The sequence below is a fragment of the Panthera tigris genome, chromosome A1 (genome assembly GCF_018350195.1).
Source record: "Panthera tigris isolate Pti1 chromosome A1, P.tigris_Pti1_mat1.1, whole genome shotgun sequence".
In the NCBI taxonomy this organism is placed as follows: domain Eukaryota; kingdom Metazoa; phylum Chordata; class Mammalia; order Carnivora; family Felidae; genus Panthera; species Panthera tigris.
Genome location: NC_056660.1, coordinates 124,857,695 through 124,873,471, shown reverse-complemented (window position 1 = coordinate 124,873,471; position 15,777 = coordinate 124,857,695). Strand labels below are relative to the sequence as shown.

The window sequence follows — 15,777 nt, the reverse complement described above, 5'->3', positions numbered from 1 at the left end:
TAATCCTTTGAGCTGGTCCTATTGCCAGAATGTCAATAGCCACTGTGAATTCCACAGATTATGAGACTTTGAGTTATGTACATCATCTTCTTCAATATTTTCACCAGGACCTGAGAGAGGGATGTGTATGTGTACCTGAGTGCATGCACGTATGTGAAGGAAGTATTTGTGGTATAATAGCATCACCTTATGACATGTCAAAATCTCTTTATAAGGAACGGAAGCCAGATGGAGAAACCCAAGCTCAATGACTCTAAGAAAACATGTTTAAGCGCCTGACTCTTGATCTTGGATCAGGTCATGGTCTCATCGTTTGTGAGTTTGATCCCTGGGCCAAGCTCTACGCTGACAGCTTGGAGTTTGGAGCCTGCTTCAGATTCTGTGTCTCTCTGTGCCCCTCCCCTGCTTGTGCTCTGTCTCTCCCTCTCTCAAAAATAAAAATTAAAATAAAAATTAAAAAAAAAAAAAAAAGAAAACATGGTTACCAAACAGTGATCCACAAAACCCTAAAAGTTCCACAGAGGTCACCTTGTGGGGCAGGAGGGTCAGAGAAAAGGATGGGCAGGCAGTATCCTGGGTGAACCACAGGATACTTTCAACCTAAGATTTCACTTGAAGAAAGGATTCAGCTTCTAGAATTTGAAAACCATTACAGTAGGAAAAACTCTAGGTTCCTTTACTGCTTTAACATTTTGTGATCCCATTAGAGCTAGTTCATTACTCATTTGATCATGTAGCCAGTCAAGCTCCCTAAAAATGGGGGTCACAGATATAATCCAGGCACAGCACTAAGAAATAAAAATGAATAAGATGAAGCCTCTGTTCTCAAGAAACTCATGGTCTGTTGGGATCCAGCAACATACAAACCAAAAAAAAAAAAAATTATTGTCTGATACTCTAAGAGGATTTATAAGGTGTAATGGAAGTAAAAGAAAATAATTCTTTACCTGGAAAGAGGGAGAGGAAGAGGATTCAGGAAAGATTTGCAGGTGGGGCTGGATTGTTATAAATGACAAGAAGGAATTCTAACTAGTGCAAGTAGAAATGGAATGTAGTGAATCTTGTAGTTAGGAAGAATCTGACAGTAGGTCACAAAATGGAGGTCAGAAAGGCAAGATTGGCAGCCTGGAGATGAGACCCGGGAACTCAAAAACTCAGGACTTCTCAGTAGTTCACTCACTGCAGACAGGCCTTCTCTACCTCAGGAAAAAAAAATACATATGGCTTCCTGTAGTCCCAGTTAGCATTCCAATGGGAAGGAAGCACTTACTTTCAATGCTTCTCTATCCACTACGGGGAAGGACATTATACCTTTTCTGGCTCTGAATTATGTGCCACTGTTGCCAAGGAATACATCATAATGATTGGTCTTGTCAGGACCATGAGCATCCTACCCATCATCCTACCCATTATCAAAGGGGCTGAAACCAAGAAGGAAGGAAATGGAAAAGCCACTGAGCAGAATAGGAGGCTTAAAACAATCCACACAAAGGAACCCCACAGTGTGAAGGATGGCTGTCCCAATTTCTGGAGTTCAAGCCCCACGTCGGGCACTGCACTGACAGAGCAGAACCTGCTTGGGATTCTCTGTCTCCCTCTCTCTCTGCCCCACTCACATTCTCTCTCTCAAAAATAAATAAATAAACTTTAAAAAAAAATATTATGTGAATGTGGCCTCTGTCTCTCAAAATATCCTATTGTACTACATTCTCTTTCTTGTGATGATGTGAGATGATAAAAGACCTCTGTGATGAGAAGAAACGAGGTGAATGACACAGGCATTGTGATAAAATGTTAGGCTACTACCAACCTGACAATTTGTCAGAAGAATGACCACCTGCTTCTGACCACAGTTAACCACAGGTAAATGAAACCTCATAAAGCAAAACTGTAGATAAGGGGGTATTAACTACTTACCACAAACTGGGCAGCTTAAAACAATGGAAATGTGTTGTCTCCACATTGGAGGCCAAAAGTCCAAGATCAAGGTGTCCACAGGGCCATTTTCTGTTTCAATGTGGCATTCTCCATGAATGTCTGTGTCTTCAAATTGCCATCTTCTTATAAGGACACTTGTCATTTTGGATATGGAGCCCACCCTATTCTAGCATGACTTCATCTTAAGTAATTACATCTGTGATAACCCTATTTTCAAATAAGATCACATTCTGGAGACTATAAGCCAAGACTTCAATGCATCTTTTTCAGGGAACACAATTCAACACTTAACAACCATCTACCTAACCAGATGCTGGGCTCTTAGTTTTTTTCTGAAAGAAAAACCTTAAGCTTTTCATACTGTTAGCATACCCAGAAAAATCTCAAGGAAAGACAGTGGATAGAAGTATAATACAACAAGGGAAACAAACAGAACTCAATCCTCATCGGAATAAAAAATGTTAAAAATACATAATGCAAAAAGCCTCTATAAACATGAAACTCCTAGTTAGAATTCATGGTCTATGCCTATGAAATGCACAGATTTGACTGCTCCATAAACATCAGCATTCTGCAATTTTCCTTGTTATATAAAACCATACAGTACTATATGGAAACATAAAATTGGTACTCAGTCCTTAAACCATATGTTTTAATAAGTAGCAGCTAATCAGGCAGAGCATTTGCATGTCTGCCATTTTGGGACTGTTTCAACATCTCCCAGGGATTGTAAATGTCCTTATTTGCAGCAAACTGTACCCAAAGTAGTAGCAAAATATAAGCCACAGCTATGCAATTATACTACTGTGAGAATGTGCTCTCAGCAGGTGAGAAAGCAAGCCCAGGCCAGGTGATTAGAAAAGAAACCTGGCAATGAAGGGAGGACATGGGGCAGAGGCCAGGTGAGAGAGTGACAAGCCCAGTAGATGCCATTTAGCTGTAATGCAAAGAACTTAGCTTTGTCTAAATGTTTAGAGCTATATGATGAGATATCTCCTAGCCTGGGACTGACCTTGTTACTTACCTTGGCTTACCTTGTTACTGACCTTGGCTTTACTTACTTTCTAGCGAGTGGGAGAGAGACAGAGGTACGTATGGGAAAGGTGGGGTAAGGGCTTCTCCCTGTTTTCAAGAGCTCTGAGTTAATCAATTGGTCTCTTATTTTTCTGAAATGAGGAACAAGGAACTATCAAGTGACTTTTGCTGCCCCTACAAATGATAAATACTTGTTAAGTAAAGAAGGTCCTATCAGTGGTCACCTAGAGTAGTTTCATTTGAAAGCTTTCCTCCTGTGCACCCCCAGGGGCCAGGGCACCCTAAATTCCACCAGAAGAGTTATTTGAAGGAAAGAGCTGCTCCTCTTCCTCAGGGTCCTGCTTTAAAATGCAAAAGCTCAGGTGCCTGGCAGGGGGCGGGGGCTCAGTCAGATAAGTGGGCAACTTCTGCTCAGGTCATGATCTCACTGTTCAGAGATTCTAACCCCACATCAGGCTCTGAGCTGACAGCTCAGAACCTGGAGCCTGCTTCAGATCCTGTGTCTCCCACTCTCTCTTCCCTTCCCCTGCTCGTGCTCTGTCTTCCTCTGTCTCTCAAAAATGAATAAACGTTTCAAAAACTTTTTTTTTTCAATTTAGTACCTCCTTTCAGTTTCTAAAGTGCTCCAGTCAACTGAGCCCATTCTTGCCTACTGCCCACCCCTGCCACAAGGCCTTGGGTCTCCCACTAGAATGAAAGAAGAGGCTGGGCAACATTTCCTTCTTTACTTCCAGTAGCTAGAGATACCTGACATCTGGAAGGTAATCAATAATTTGTGGAACTTAACTAAACAACATGAAAATGCCCTTCAGTCGTTAATACTCTAATGTCTGGCCACCTACCAGTTCACCAGACGGGAGGGACCCCTAACATCAGGAAAACACTGGGCCACAGAGGGTAGAAAGAGCCCTCAGAGAAGACCAGCAAGTGCCTGAGAAAAGGTGAGCTTCTCTCACTACCTACCTACTGGGCCGGCCTTCCCTACCCACCAGCTGGGGACAGTAAACACCAAGGCCAAACTGCCAAGGGCCAAACTGCCAGGATCCTTCTCCAGACACACTCAGACAGTGGTCAAACGCTGTATGTGAGCCACCTGTTTCAGACTCTGAAGGTTCTTACTTCCTCTCTTTCTTGACTGTTTATCTTCACATTTATTTTGCTTCTCTTTCTGGGTGAATGTCCTTTTGTCCTTGTGATTAGATTAAATTTAACCAGCCCTGATTTCTAGAAATTAGGGCCTGTCACTAGCAGCATTTGTTCATGAAAGAGAGTATGCTCATTTCTCAAAGCAACAAGTGAAGAAATGCCCTTAAGAGGGAAAGTGCTTTAACAGCAGTTATCGGCCCAGAACACTTTTGTCTCTACAACCCAAGCAGGGGAAACATATAGATCAAGTGTCCGAGTGACTGTTACCACAGACAGCAGAGCTACCATGAAACCCAACACACACAACAACCCTTGAAGGTATTTGGTCAGTAAGTATTACATAAGCAGGTTCTGTGTGGGTCCTACTACTGAGCTAGGTGGAGAGAGACCAAGGAGGAGCTAAAGTCCCCATTGTTAAGAGATGTATAATCTAGTTAAAGGATAGAGTAAACTGGGGATTCTCAAAATGGGGTGCCAAAACCAGCAGCACCAGATGGAAACTTGTGAGAAATGCAAATTCTCAGGCTCTAGCCCTACTGAATCAGAAACTCTAGGACGGCAGGTGATGGCAACAACTTGTGTGCTATAACAAGCTCTCCAATAATTCTCATGCATGCTGAAGTTCGAAAGCCAGTGAAGTAGACACATACAAGAAGTTACGGATGATCATATAAGCGCACTGTCCACGGTAGAAGGCGGTGTGGGAGTAGGTTCTTGCTTGGCCGCCCACTCCAGCTTGCGTCTGGAGACGCGGTTTTGTTGCCTTCTCTCAGACACCATGCCCTTTCCTCACATTTCATAGACTCAGGATTTTGCCACTACACTGAGAGCCTAAGAGTATACTCTGTACTACTATTTGTGTTCTGAATTTGCCACCTGCTACATCCTCAAGCCAGCCCTGGGTATATGATACTGAATGACAAGACCGGAGGTCCCCAGGTGAGGTGCTTCCTTTGTTGCTGTAGGGGGAGCCGGTGAGCATACACCTGACTTCTGATGGCATAGAAGCAGAGAACAAGCAGCTCGGAGTTTCTCTCCTTGAAGACACACACCAGCCAGCCTTTACAGAACTGTTCTCAAATTCTATTTCCATTAAAGACAGACCAGATCATTCAAATAAACTCTTCTGCTGAAGACAACTTTTAATTTTTTTTTTAATGTTTATTTATTTTTGAGACAGAGAGAGACAGAGCATGAATAGGGGAGGGGCAGAAAGAGAGGGAGACACAGAATCAGAAACAGGCTCCAGGCTCTGAGCTGTCAGCACAGAGTCCGACGCGGGGCTCGAACTCACGGACTGTGAGATCATGACCTGAGCCGAAGTCGGACGCTTAACCGACTGAGCCACCCAGGCGCCCCATGAAGACAACTTTTAAAAGCTAGATGAATTATACAAAAATATTTTCATAAAGGCTAACAAGAGAGGGAAGAATTACATGGCCATAGTCTAGTTAAAAAATGGAAATTCAGAGAGATGGGCCCCACTTCTGGGGCTGCCTTTGCCCTAAAGAGGTAGTTAAAAAGCAAAGAAGTACTTTCAGTAGCTCATGAGAATAGAAGAGCAAAAGACAGAACCTGCCATAAAGGCGCTCCAGGGAGCTGCTCACTGGTTGGTATCCTGAGAGCAGTACTCTAGAATAAAGTGCGAACCACGATTGAACCTGCTCTCAGTTGCAGCCAGATTGAAAGTTGTTTGAGTAGGGGTGCCTGGGTGGCTCAGTCAGTTGAGTGTCTGACTCTTGATTTCAGCTCAGGTTGTAATGTTGTGGTCATGAGATCGAGCCCTGTGACAGACACCACAATGAGTTTGGAACCTGCTTGAGATTCTCTCTCTGCCTCTCTCTCCCTCTCTCTCTCTCAAAATAAATCAATAAGCATTTTTTAAAAAGTTTTTTGAGTTTCCCACAAAGTCTGAAACCCTGCAATTATATTACCTTAACCCTGGACTGCACTTCTAGTTACATCCAGGCACCTAGCAGAAGCAAAAGAAAATTCTCTCTGGTGAGAGATACCATTGTAGGTCTCAAATTATTTCTACAAGTAATGTTTTCAAACGTGGAGTCCAACACACAATCAAACATAACCAGGCCTCAAGGGGAGGACAATATGAACAATAATAGCACAATAACAATAGGAATGAACACACAGGTAATCCAAATAATAAAATCCCAGATAAAGACAATAAAACTACGATAATCAATGTGATCAAAAAGAAAAAAAAAGAAACCTGAGCAATTTTGGCATGAAATTGGAAAAGAGAGAAAGTAATGTTGTAGATTTGGAAAAGAAATCAGTTGAAATTCAAAAAAAAAAAAAAAAAAAAAAAAGGGGGGGCGCCTGGGTGGCTCAGTCGGTTAAGCAGCTGACTTCGGCTCAGGTCATGATCTCACGGTCCGTGAGTTTGAGCCCCGCGTCGGGCTCTGTGCTGACAGCTCAGAGCCTGGGACCTGTTTCGGACTCTGTGTCTCCCTCTCTCTGACCCTCCCCCGTTCATGCTCTGTCTCTCTCTGTCTCAAAAATAAATAAACGTTAAATAAATAAATAAATAAATAAATAAATAAATAAATAAATAAAAATAAAAATAAAAATAAAAAAAGAAATTCAAAACTTAAGAATACAATAACCAAACTTTAAAATAATGTACCAATTTACCAGCAGGTTAGAGAAAGCTGAATAAAAAATTAGTGAACTGGAAGTTATGTCACAAGAAACAATGAAACACAGAATAAAGGGAATGGAATATAGAAGGGAGTGGGGGAAAGATATAAAGGCCACAGTGAGAAAATCAAATATGTTCAATTAGAGACCCAGAGAAGAGGAGAGAGAATGGGCCAGAGCAGATAGGCTTCAGGTGACTATCCTATTCTATCAGGCAGAGAGGTCCCTCTCATGGGGCCCCTAGAAGTGATCTTACACTCTACCACTTAGTGACACTATGCCTTGGGGGTGGGGAGTGGGAATGGAGGGGCAGAGTGTTAACAGAGAGGCCATGATATTTATCCATTTCAAACAAATACTTTCTGTTTTTAATATTTGAGAGAGAGAGAATACAAGCATGAGTGTAAGCAGGGGAGGCCCACAAAGGCCGACAGAGAGAGAGAGAGAGAGAGAGAGAGAGAGAGAGAGAGAATCCCAAGAAGGCTCCACGCTGTCAGCACAGAGCCCGATGTAGGGCTCAGTCTCAGGAACCATAAGATCATGACCTAAGCCGAAATCAAGAGTCAGACGCTTAACCAACTGAGTCACCCAGGTGCCCCACAAATAAATACTTTTTCAACGAATACAGTGGAAACACCTCAAATATTTCTATCACTCCCTTGAGCAGGCTTACTTCAAAGAACAAATTCACCAGGGGACTGTTACATTCTCCAAAAAGAAATACTCTAATTTTAGAGAAAGGTTCTAAAGGTGTTGATGAAAATGGAGGGTGGCAGCTGAATAGGTACCATCTAAGGCATTTAGGTAGTTGTGCCTCTAAGGCAAGAGGCCAACAACACAGTCTGTCCACCAGTCCCGGAGGGAGATGCCCAGGACTCAGGGCTAGACCCAGTCAGAGAGAGTGCTTCAGCAGGAGGTGCTCTGGTACACACAGGATGGCAGAGAGGTCAGAACTCCCAGTGTGACAGTCTCGAGCTCATCAAGGAACATAACTTGGCATTTGCTCAGTCAGGGCTGCAGGGAATAGAGCAGCCAGTAGCTCAGGAACAGCAAAGAGCCCTTCTAGGGGCAGCAGGGTGGTGGCCATTGTAAATCAGGTGTCCTCCTGCATCTCACACAACCCTGAGAACTGTGAATTGGTGCCATTTGCTTGGCTCCTTTATCACTTGTGAGCAGGTGAGGCTAGCAACACACAGGTGAAGTCCTCCAGAATCACCATCAAAAAAAAAAAAAAAAAGGAGCACCCTGTCAATTATCTTGGTGTAGTTTATTCACTGTGGTTTATTCCTCTGTAGGTGTACAGAGAGCCACACATCAATTGCTCATCTGACCAATTCTCCCCCTCAGATTGAATGGGACCTTTCAGCACAGAAATACCACACAGTCTTTATTTTGTGTGTTGCTCAGGTCACAAGACCTGCTGTGAAAAGGCAACTTCTAAACAAAACAGAAGCCAGTGGAGAAATAAGATTCACACTGTAAACAGAAATTTCTCACCCAGTTTTCTGTTGTATTTTAGGAAAACTACAGTGTAAACATGAGGCCAAGTTCTGATGGAATATAGTGAAATGGTCATTTTTAAAGTGTTTATGCTATAGGCATCAGCTTTAAGCTGATAACTTGGTAAGAATGATTCAGTTGGTTTAAAACATCTTACTGATATTTTCTGCTTTTAGAACATGTCAAAATGTAAAATGCCAACCAGAAATAAGATGATCTATACTAATTAAAAGGAATGTTCGTCTAAGAGAAAAGTTGAAGATCTCTAAAGGAAAAGGTGAATGTATTAAATGAGTCCTTCCTTCTTGTTTCTTAGTCTTGACCAAAAAGTTTATTTTAGATCTAAACATCCCCCTGACGTACTGTGAGCTTAGAATTTTCTGTATATTTTAATTAGAAAGAGAAACTAACCAGAAATAAAGAAGATAAACACAATGACTCAATAGATTCTTATTTTCCAAGCAAAACTACAAACGGTAAAAAAAAGCAGAAAAAGCAAAAGGCATGAAATGTTTGCAGTTCCACCTCACCTGAATGAGTATGGGTGAGAAAGGAGGTCTTGCCATCTACTGTGATGAGCAGGGGCGGCTGGCTCAAAGTTCTGCCCTTATTACCAGCTTGGCTACCATCCCAGGGACACAAACACCTTCAACATCAAGAGTTGATTGTCGATTGGGACTGACTGGCCTTTGGCTCACACTTTAATAATAGCAAAGTTGTGTTCTAAGAGGTCAGTGTGGATTAACGCACTTCATTTTCACAACAATTCCAGGAGGCAGGCCCTGTCATTGCCCTATTCTATCTGCAGGTGAAGGGCCTGAGGCATGGAAGTTGCACCCTGCCCAGCCCCGCAGTGGTGAGCCCTGGACTGGAGAGTGTGGGCTTTCACAGTCTTCCAGAGCAGTGCTTCCCAAAACACGGCCCATACAGCTGTCCCAGGGCGAGAACTGTTACAGAATGGCTTCAGGTAGCAATTGAAAGCAAGTCTTCTGAAACATTTATAGAAATTTGACAGTCGTGTTATATCTGTCAAAATTGTGATGGACTAGGAACGTTTTTAAGCTCGTCCTCCCCTACAGAGGGTATGAGAAGCACTGATCTGAAACTCAGAAACCATCCCAAGTTCAGCACTGATAAAAAGGACCCTGACTCCCCATCTGTCTTCATCTGGGGATCACTGTTAAGTGGCAGAGCATGTGTCCTGGGAAGGAGCCAGCTGCCCACTGAGAGGGACTGAGAAGACATAGGGCCAGGGGAGTTGGGAGAGCAGAGGTACAGGGCTGGCCATCTCCTCAGTTCTCTTCGTGAGGCCAGAACTTTCCCCCAGCGATTTGTAAAATTAGAAAGTGCACAGCTTCTGCGCCTTGCAGAGACTTCATTACAAATTTAGCATTGCGAGTGATCTTGAATCAGGTCATCCAATGCCTCCTTTCCCTTCCTTCCGTTAGGAAGAAACTGTAAGGGGCCAGGGTACCATGTTCCCTAGGAACAACAGCAGTTGCTATGGCATCTCCACACCTGTTTCTTTGGTCCATCTGATCCCAGAATGCCTCTCCTGCTAAACATTATGTTCCTTCCCTCTTGTAAAACAAATGCACCAATCCCTCTCCTCACTCTAGAAACGAAGAAGCATAAAAAAAGACCCTCAATATCTGAAGCAAGAAAGGCTTACCTTGAAGCCCAAGACAAAGATATGAAAGTCCCCTGCCCCTCAAGGGAGAGATGAGGAGGACAATGCAGGACACATTGGTCAGCTTTTCTCAGGCTCACTCAGCTTTGTTTTCTCAGGAATCTTATCCCAAATAAACCAAAATGGAGCTATTGTAGCTCCAAGGCCCCAGTTCACCACAAGCCTAACATTTACAGGGAAACTAAACAATAAAATGGAAAAGGCTTCGGCTGAGGTACTTTGGACCACAGGGCACAATTTTTGGTGGAGGAGATGAATGCTGTATGAAGGGAACTTCAGAGAGGAGTTGGCTGAGGCCGAGCACATGAAAATGTGCACTGCTGTGGTTCATGGAAAGTAAAAGAGAGAAAACACAGAGTGGCCACTCACCATGTGCAAACTAAAAACCCACTCAGGGTTGATGGGGGGGTGAGAGGGAGAGGATGGTGGGTGATGGATATTGAAGAGGGCATCTTTGGGGATGAGCACTGGGTGTTGTATGGAAACAAATTTGACAAATAAATTTCATATATTTAAAAAAAAAAACCCACTCAGTCTACTGCTGTCTTTAAGAGATGCAGGATGAGGGGAAAATTCTCACCACTCCTGCTTGATAGAAGACCAGATGGCAGGGAAGGCAATATTATTATTAAGGCCTGTGGCTTTTATAGTTTACAAAGTGTGTTTGCACACGTGATCTCATTTAATCCCAGTCTTCATCCCAGGCAATAAACAGTAGTTTTTATAAACCCCATTGGAAAGGAATAATTAAGAAAGATGAAGAAACCCAAGACAATTTGCCTAGATCACACCATCGCTGTGTGGCATAGGGGTATCTGGCACAGAACTTCAGATTCTCTTTCCAGAACCTTCCATGCAACAGCTACTTCATTCAGTGTCACTCACTTCTTGGTTCATATGTCCCAGGGGGTTTCATTTCATCAGCTACTATCAGGTCACTGAGACTTAAAAAATAAATAATGTTATTAATGTTACCTGACCAAGTACCCATTACTATATTTATTGGAACAGTTCTTGTGTGTATTTGGCATGCTCTGTATAATCTTTGTGGCAACTTTTTAGTGGATCTGAATTCCAAATGTAATTATAAATACCTTTACATCAGCATATTTTTGCTGAATTTTTGGTCAATTAATGAATGAGTGAGTGAATGAATGTCTGTTAGAAGGAATATTTGCAATATCCTAACCTGAGTGTTCATCCCCTGGGGAGCTAACCAGAATCACTTGGAGTAGGCTAAGTTCCCAGTCTCCCTGCCCCCACCAGCCACTTACACATGCCAGGGGCCCACCTGTGGACACTGTGACTTTGTGGGAGAGTATGTAGCTTGGGGACCTACATGCTTCGAACCAGACCCACTGGTCTTCACTTCTGATTAAGAGCCACTTTCTAGGTTAACTCCCTCCTTCTACAAATGAGGAAATAGAGGTTCTGTGACATGTTCAAGGTCACACAGCTCATGGAAGAGAATACCATAACCCAATAAACACCCCACACTCTGGCGGAGTCTCCACTAGGAGTACTTATCAGAAAACATCATATGGTACCAAGGCCCTATGAATACCAACTGAAAAACTCCTTCCTCTCAGCAAAAACAACCATATCAGGCCACTTAAACAGTAAAAATGCAGGACATAATTTTTGTTTTTGTTTTTGTTTTCCATGTTTGGATGGACTATGGAAAGTTCTAGTTAAGAAGATAACCTGGGTAATAACTTCCAGAGTTAGCAGAGGAAACAGACATAGGTGATGTAGAATAAAATACCTAGCCATACACCCCTTAGCCTTTGGCTATCCAGAATGTCCCTCAGTATATCTCAGGGCCTCAGGGTCATCCCTCAGCACACATACACACCTGATCGGGTCTGCCCAAGTGCTATCACCTGTGTGAGGGTTTTGGTCAACTCCATACTCAAAGACCTCTACTTCCTCATCCCTCAAGATGCAGTCAGTGAACTACCCAAGCTGCTTCTTTCCAGAAGAGATGGGGTGTCCTTGGAGGATCAGTGTGAGGAGTCTCTGGGAAAGGAACGAGGAGGGTTCCCTATGAGGGCCCCAGTGTGTGGAAACACTCAAGTGTCAAGTATCACATTCAAATGTGCTTCATGAGAAGATATGGGATATCAGGATAATGTGGAAGGGAACATTGAAAAGACTGAAACTATCATTCAGGGAAGAGTGGCTCTGATATCAGGGCCACATTTTTTAGAAGATATTTAACAAACACATGAAATTTTTAAGAAAACAATCTTTGCCCTACTGAATTTTGTACAGACCCTCCTCTGAGCAGTGGTTTGCTGCCCCCTCGTGTTCATTTTATTTTATCAAAAAACTTTAACAAATCCTTATAATAATCCTTATTAACTTTCCATTTTCTTTTCCCTCCCAGTCTTTCTAAGGATAACTATCCCTCGAGTGTCACTGAAATAGCCAAATTAAAAGACAACTCGGTTAAATTAAAGACAAGCGTCTTCTGGGGAGCCTGGGTGGCTCAGTCAGTTAAGCATCCGACTTTGGCTCAGGTCATGATCTTGTGATTCATGGCTTCAAGCCCCACATCGGGCTCTGTGCTAACAGCTCAAAGCCTGGAGCCTGCTTCAGATTCTGCTTCCCTCTCTCTCTGCCCCTCCCCTGCTCATTCTCTCCCTCTCTCTCTCTCTCTCTCTCTCTCTCTCTCTCTCAAAAATAAACATTAAAAAAATTTTAAAAAAATACAAGGGTCTTCTTACCACATACATGACAGTTGCTTACAGTAGAAATACAATTTCTGCTTCTCCTCCTAGTTGTCAGTCACCAATCAGTGCCATCAACATGGGAGCAGGAAGGACTCCAAAGGACCACATGACAAAGCCATAACCACAAAAGTCACCATCATGTCACTTCAACATGGTCTCTTTAAGGAGAGGGTAATTGTCTACCTAAGAAAAGCCATAAGCTACTCCAGCACTTCCCTATCAGGCCAAGCATCTGTGGAGCAGTGTCTAGACTCCCGGGCCTCACCGCCAGACCTTGTGAATAAGTAGAGATGGGACAGTTGTATTTTTTAAAACTCCCCAACTAATTCCACTAAACATTCAGATTTGAGAACCACTGAACTACTACATGAGCAAGGATTGATGTGTATACAACATCTAAAAGACAGAATTTTTAAAATGTTTTTAATGTTTATTTATTTTTGAGTGACAGAGAGACAGAGCACAAGCAGGGGAGGGGCAGAGAGAGAGGGAGACACAAAATCCAAAGCAGGCTCCAGGCTCTGAGCTGTCAGCACAGAGCCCTACGCAGGGCTCAAACTCAAGGACCGCAAGATCATGACCTGAGCCGAAGTTGGACAGTTAACCGACTGAGCCATCCAGGTACCCCAAGACATAATTTTAAAAAAAGAAATAAAAAGTCAATTTTTGATAGCAGAGAAGAGCAAGGAAGCACAATGGAGTCGAGGATTTTGTCTGGGGCCAAGAAGGGGCCCACCAGGGTGATACAGGGATCTGGGATCTGGCACCCAAGGTGAAAGAGCCCCATTATGGGAGGGGTGGAGGCAGTGGAGAAAGAAAGAAGCTTCTGTTGCTCATCTGCCCTAAGCAGGGCCAGGTGCAAAGCTCACACCATCACTGGTAGTCTCTTGGATCCTCTTCTGCGTAGCCAGGCAGCCACCACATCCTGTTTATGCTTCCCTGTCAATTTCTCTAAAATGCAGCCCTTCCATGTCTACAGTGCCCACTTTAATTCTGGCATTGAGGACGGGACAAGGTCAAAAGAGAAGGGAGCCTTTTCTATAACGTTCCCCTTACAAAACCATTTACTTAAAGATATTCTGCTGGTTCTGCGTTTTGTGTTTTGAAAGATGGTTTCCAAAGATTCCCAGGGGGCCCCTCTTTCAGGAATCCTCCAACAAGTAAAGGGACACAAACACTTGGTTTACTGTGGACAACTAAGCACCCATGTTATGTCCTCAATCTTTCCAGGACTTCACTAAAGTAATACGAAATGCATGGGAGACCTATAACCCACAGGGACAATTTTACAGGAGAGGATACAACAGCAGGTGACTTGCTGGATGGAAGAAACTAAAGAAATATAGGGAAAGTTCCATGAACTGAAAAGATCTCCTCAATGCCTAGAAGAATAAATGAAGGAAGACCTACACAAACTAATATCTGCAAAAAATTCCATGAGCCTGGGAATAAAGAAAGAAAAAAAGCAGGTCACATACAAAGGATCAGGAATTGTCATGCCATCAAACTTCTCAACCAGAGACACTGAAAGGCAATGGAGAAATTTCACAGGGAAAAGATTACCAACCTAGACATATACACATCAGGCCAAAGTATGTATCAAGAAATAAGACATGTTCAGACTTGAAAGGAACTCAAAATATTAAATAGGCACTCTCTCTTAGGAAGGTCCTTGGGAAGTTCCCTCCAGCAAATAAGGGAATAAACGCAGAAAATTAAATGTGTTAAAAGATAAACTGAACATTAAACATTAAAACTGTTAAGAGTTAAAGCCAAAATTGATTCAGGTAGTGTCAAACCAGAGGTGGGCAGGAGGGCTTCCCCAACAGGAGCAGGGGAAAAACTTATATAGAGAAGGTGTGGAGGCAAAGAAAGGAAATCATATAAGTGGTTATAACTTAAAGGTGAGTTGGCGGTCTGTGACTGGTTGTCTTTAGCATTTCAATTTTGTAACTTTGAGGCGTTTGTGGGCTTAGATTTTGGTTTGTTTGCATAGGCCATAATGCATTAAAACCTCTTCAGTCTAGTGGCCTCCTTGTTTAATTAATGTAACACATGGGACCCAGGCAAAAGGAGCTCCAACAGGGTTAAGGGATGAAGGCAAGTTGGAGGACAGGAGCTCTGTCCAGGCTCAGAGCACAAGCAGTTCAGCCTAAAGCAAGAAGACAGAGAAGGGGAAAAAATACGTTTGCTAATTTGGAAAATATCATTGACATTTGACAAATCGGATGATATGCATGCAAAATCAAGGCCAAGTGCATAAAAAAGTGAAGCCAATGAAAAAGTGAAGCAATTAATACCGGGTTAACTAAATATTATATAAGAAAGGAAAAATTATGGGGGTGCCTGGGTGGCTCAGTTGGTTAAGCGTCCAACTTCAGCTCAAGTCATGATCTCACAGTTCATGGGTTCAAGCCCTGCGTCGGGCTCTGTGCGGACAGCTAAGAGCCTGGAGCCTGCTTCAGATTCTGTGTCTCCCTCTCTCTCTGCCCCTCCCTGGCTCGCACTCTGTCTCTCTTTCTCTCTCAAAAATAAATAAACATTAAAAATTTTTTTTAAAAACGAAAGGAAAAATTACTCCCAATATTAAGCTCAGCAGTGAAAAGTATGGTCTACAAAATGATGCCATTGTTATGTTTACATCAGGACATTGGAGAAGGGAATGAGGATGGACATTGGAGAAGGGAATGAGGTAGAGGCCAACCATCTACCCTAATATAAAGCCAGTAGCTAAAGTCTCAAATTGATAAATTCAGAAATATGAGTTAATATGTTACCTCTGAGAGGCAGAGGTGAGAGTGAGACTGTTCTCTGAATTCCTAATGGAAGCTTTTGAACTTTGAACCATATGCATGTATTGCATTTCTGCAATTATTTTGTCAAAGATGCATCAAATGGATTCCCTCTGGCAGGATAGTCAATGAACTGCTCACAATGGCTGCCACTAGCGAAGGGAAATAGGAGGCTGGGGAAACAAGTGGGAGAGAAAAAATATTTTTCACCGAGCTTCCTTCTATATTTTTTAAATCTGTGCTTTGATGTTGTATTATGAAAAAGATACGTGATTTTTTTTTC

General features: G+C 42.8%; 1 long non-coding RNA gene across 2 annotated transcripts; it reads left to right on the top strand.

Annotated features, from left to right (window-relative positions):
- Positions 1-1,803: 1,803 nt before the first annotated feature.
- Positions 1,804-5,183, top strand: LOC122231350. Of its 2 annotated transcripts, none has more exons than XR_006208551.1 (4): positions 1,804-1,863; positions 3,573-3,734; positions 3,819-3,914; positions 5,085-5,183. It is a non-coding gene; the product is annotated as an uncharacterized LOC122231350 (long non-coding RNA). The 2 variants fall into 2 exon arrangements; XR_006208553.1 differs by lacking the exon at positions 1,804-1,863 and adding an exon at positions 3,014-3,026.
- The last annotated feature ends 10,594 nt before the right edge of the window (positions 5,184-15,777 follow it).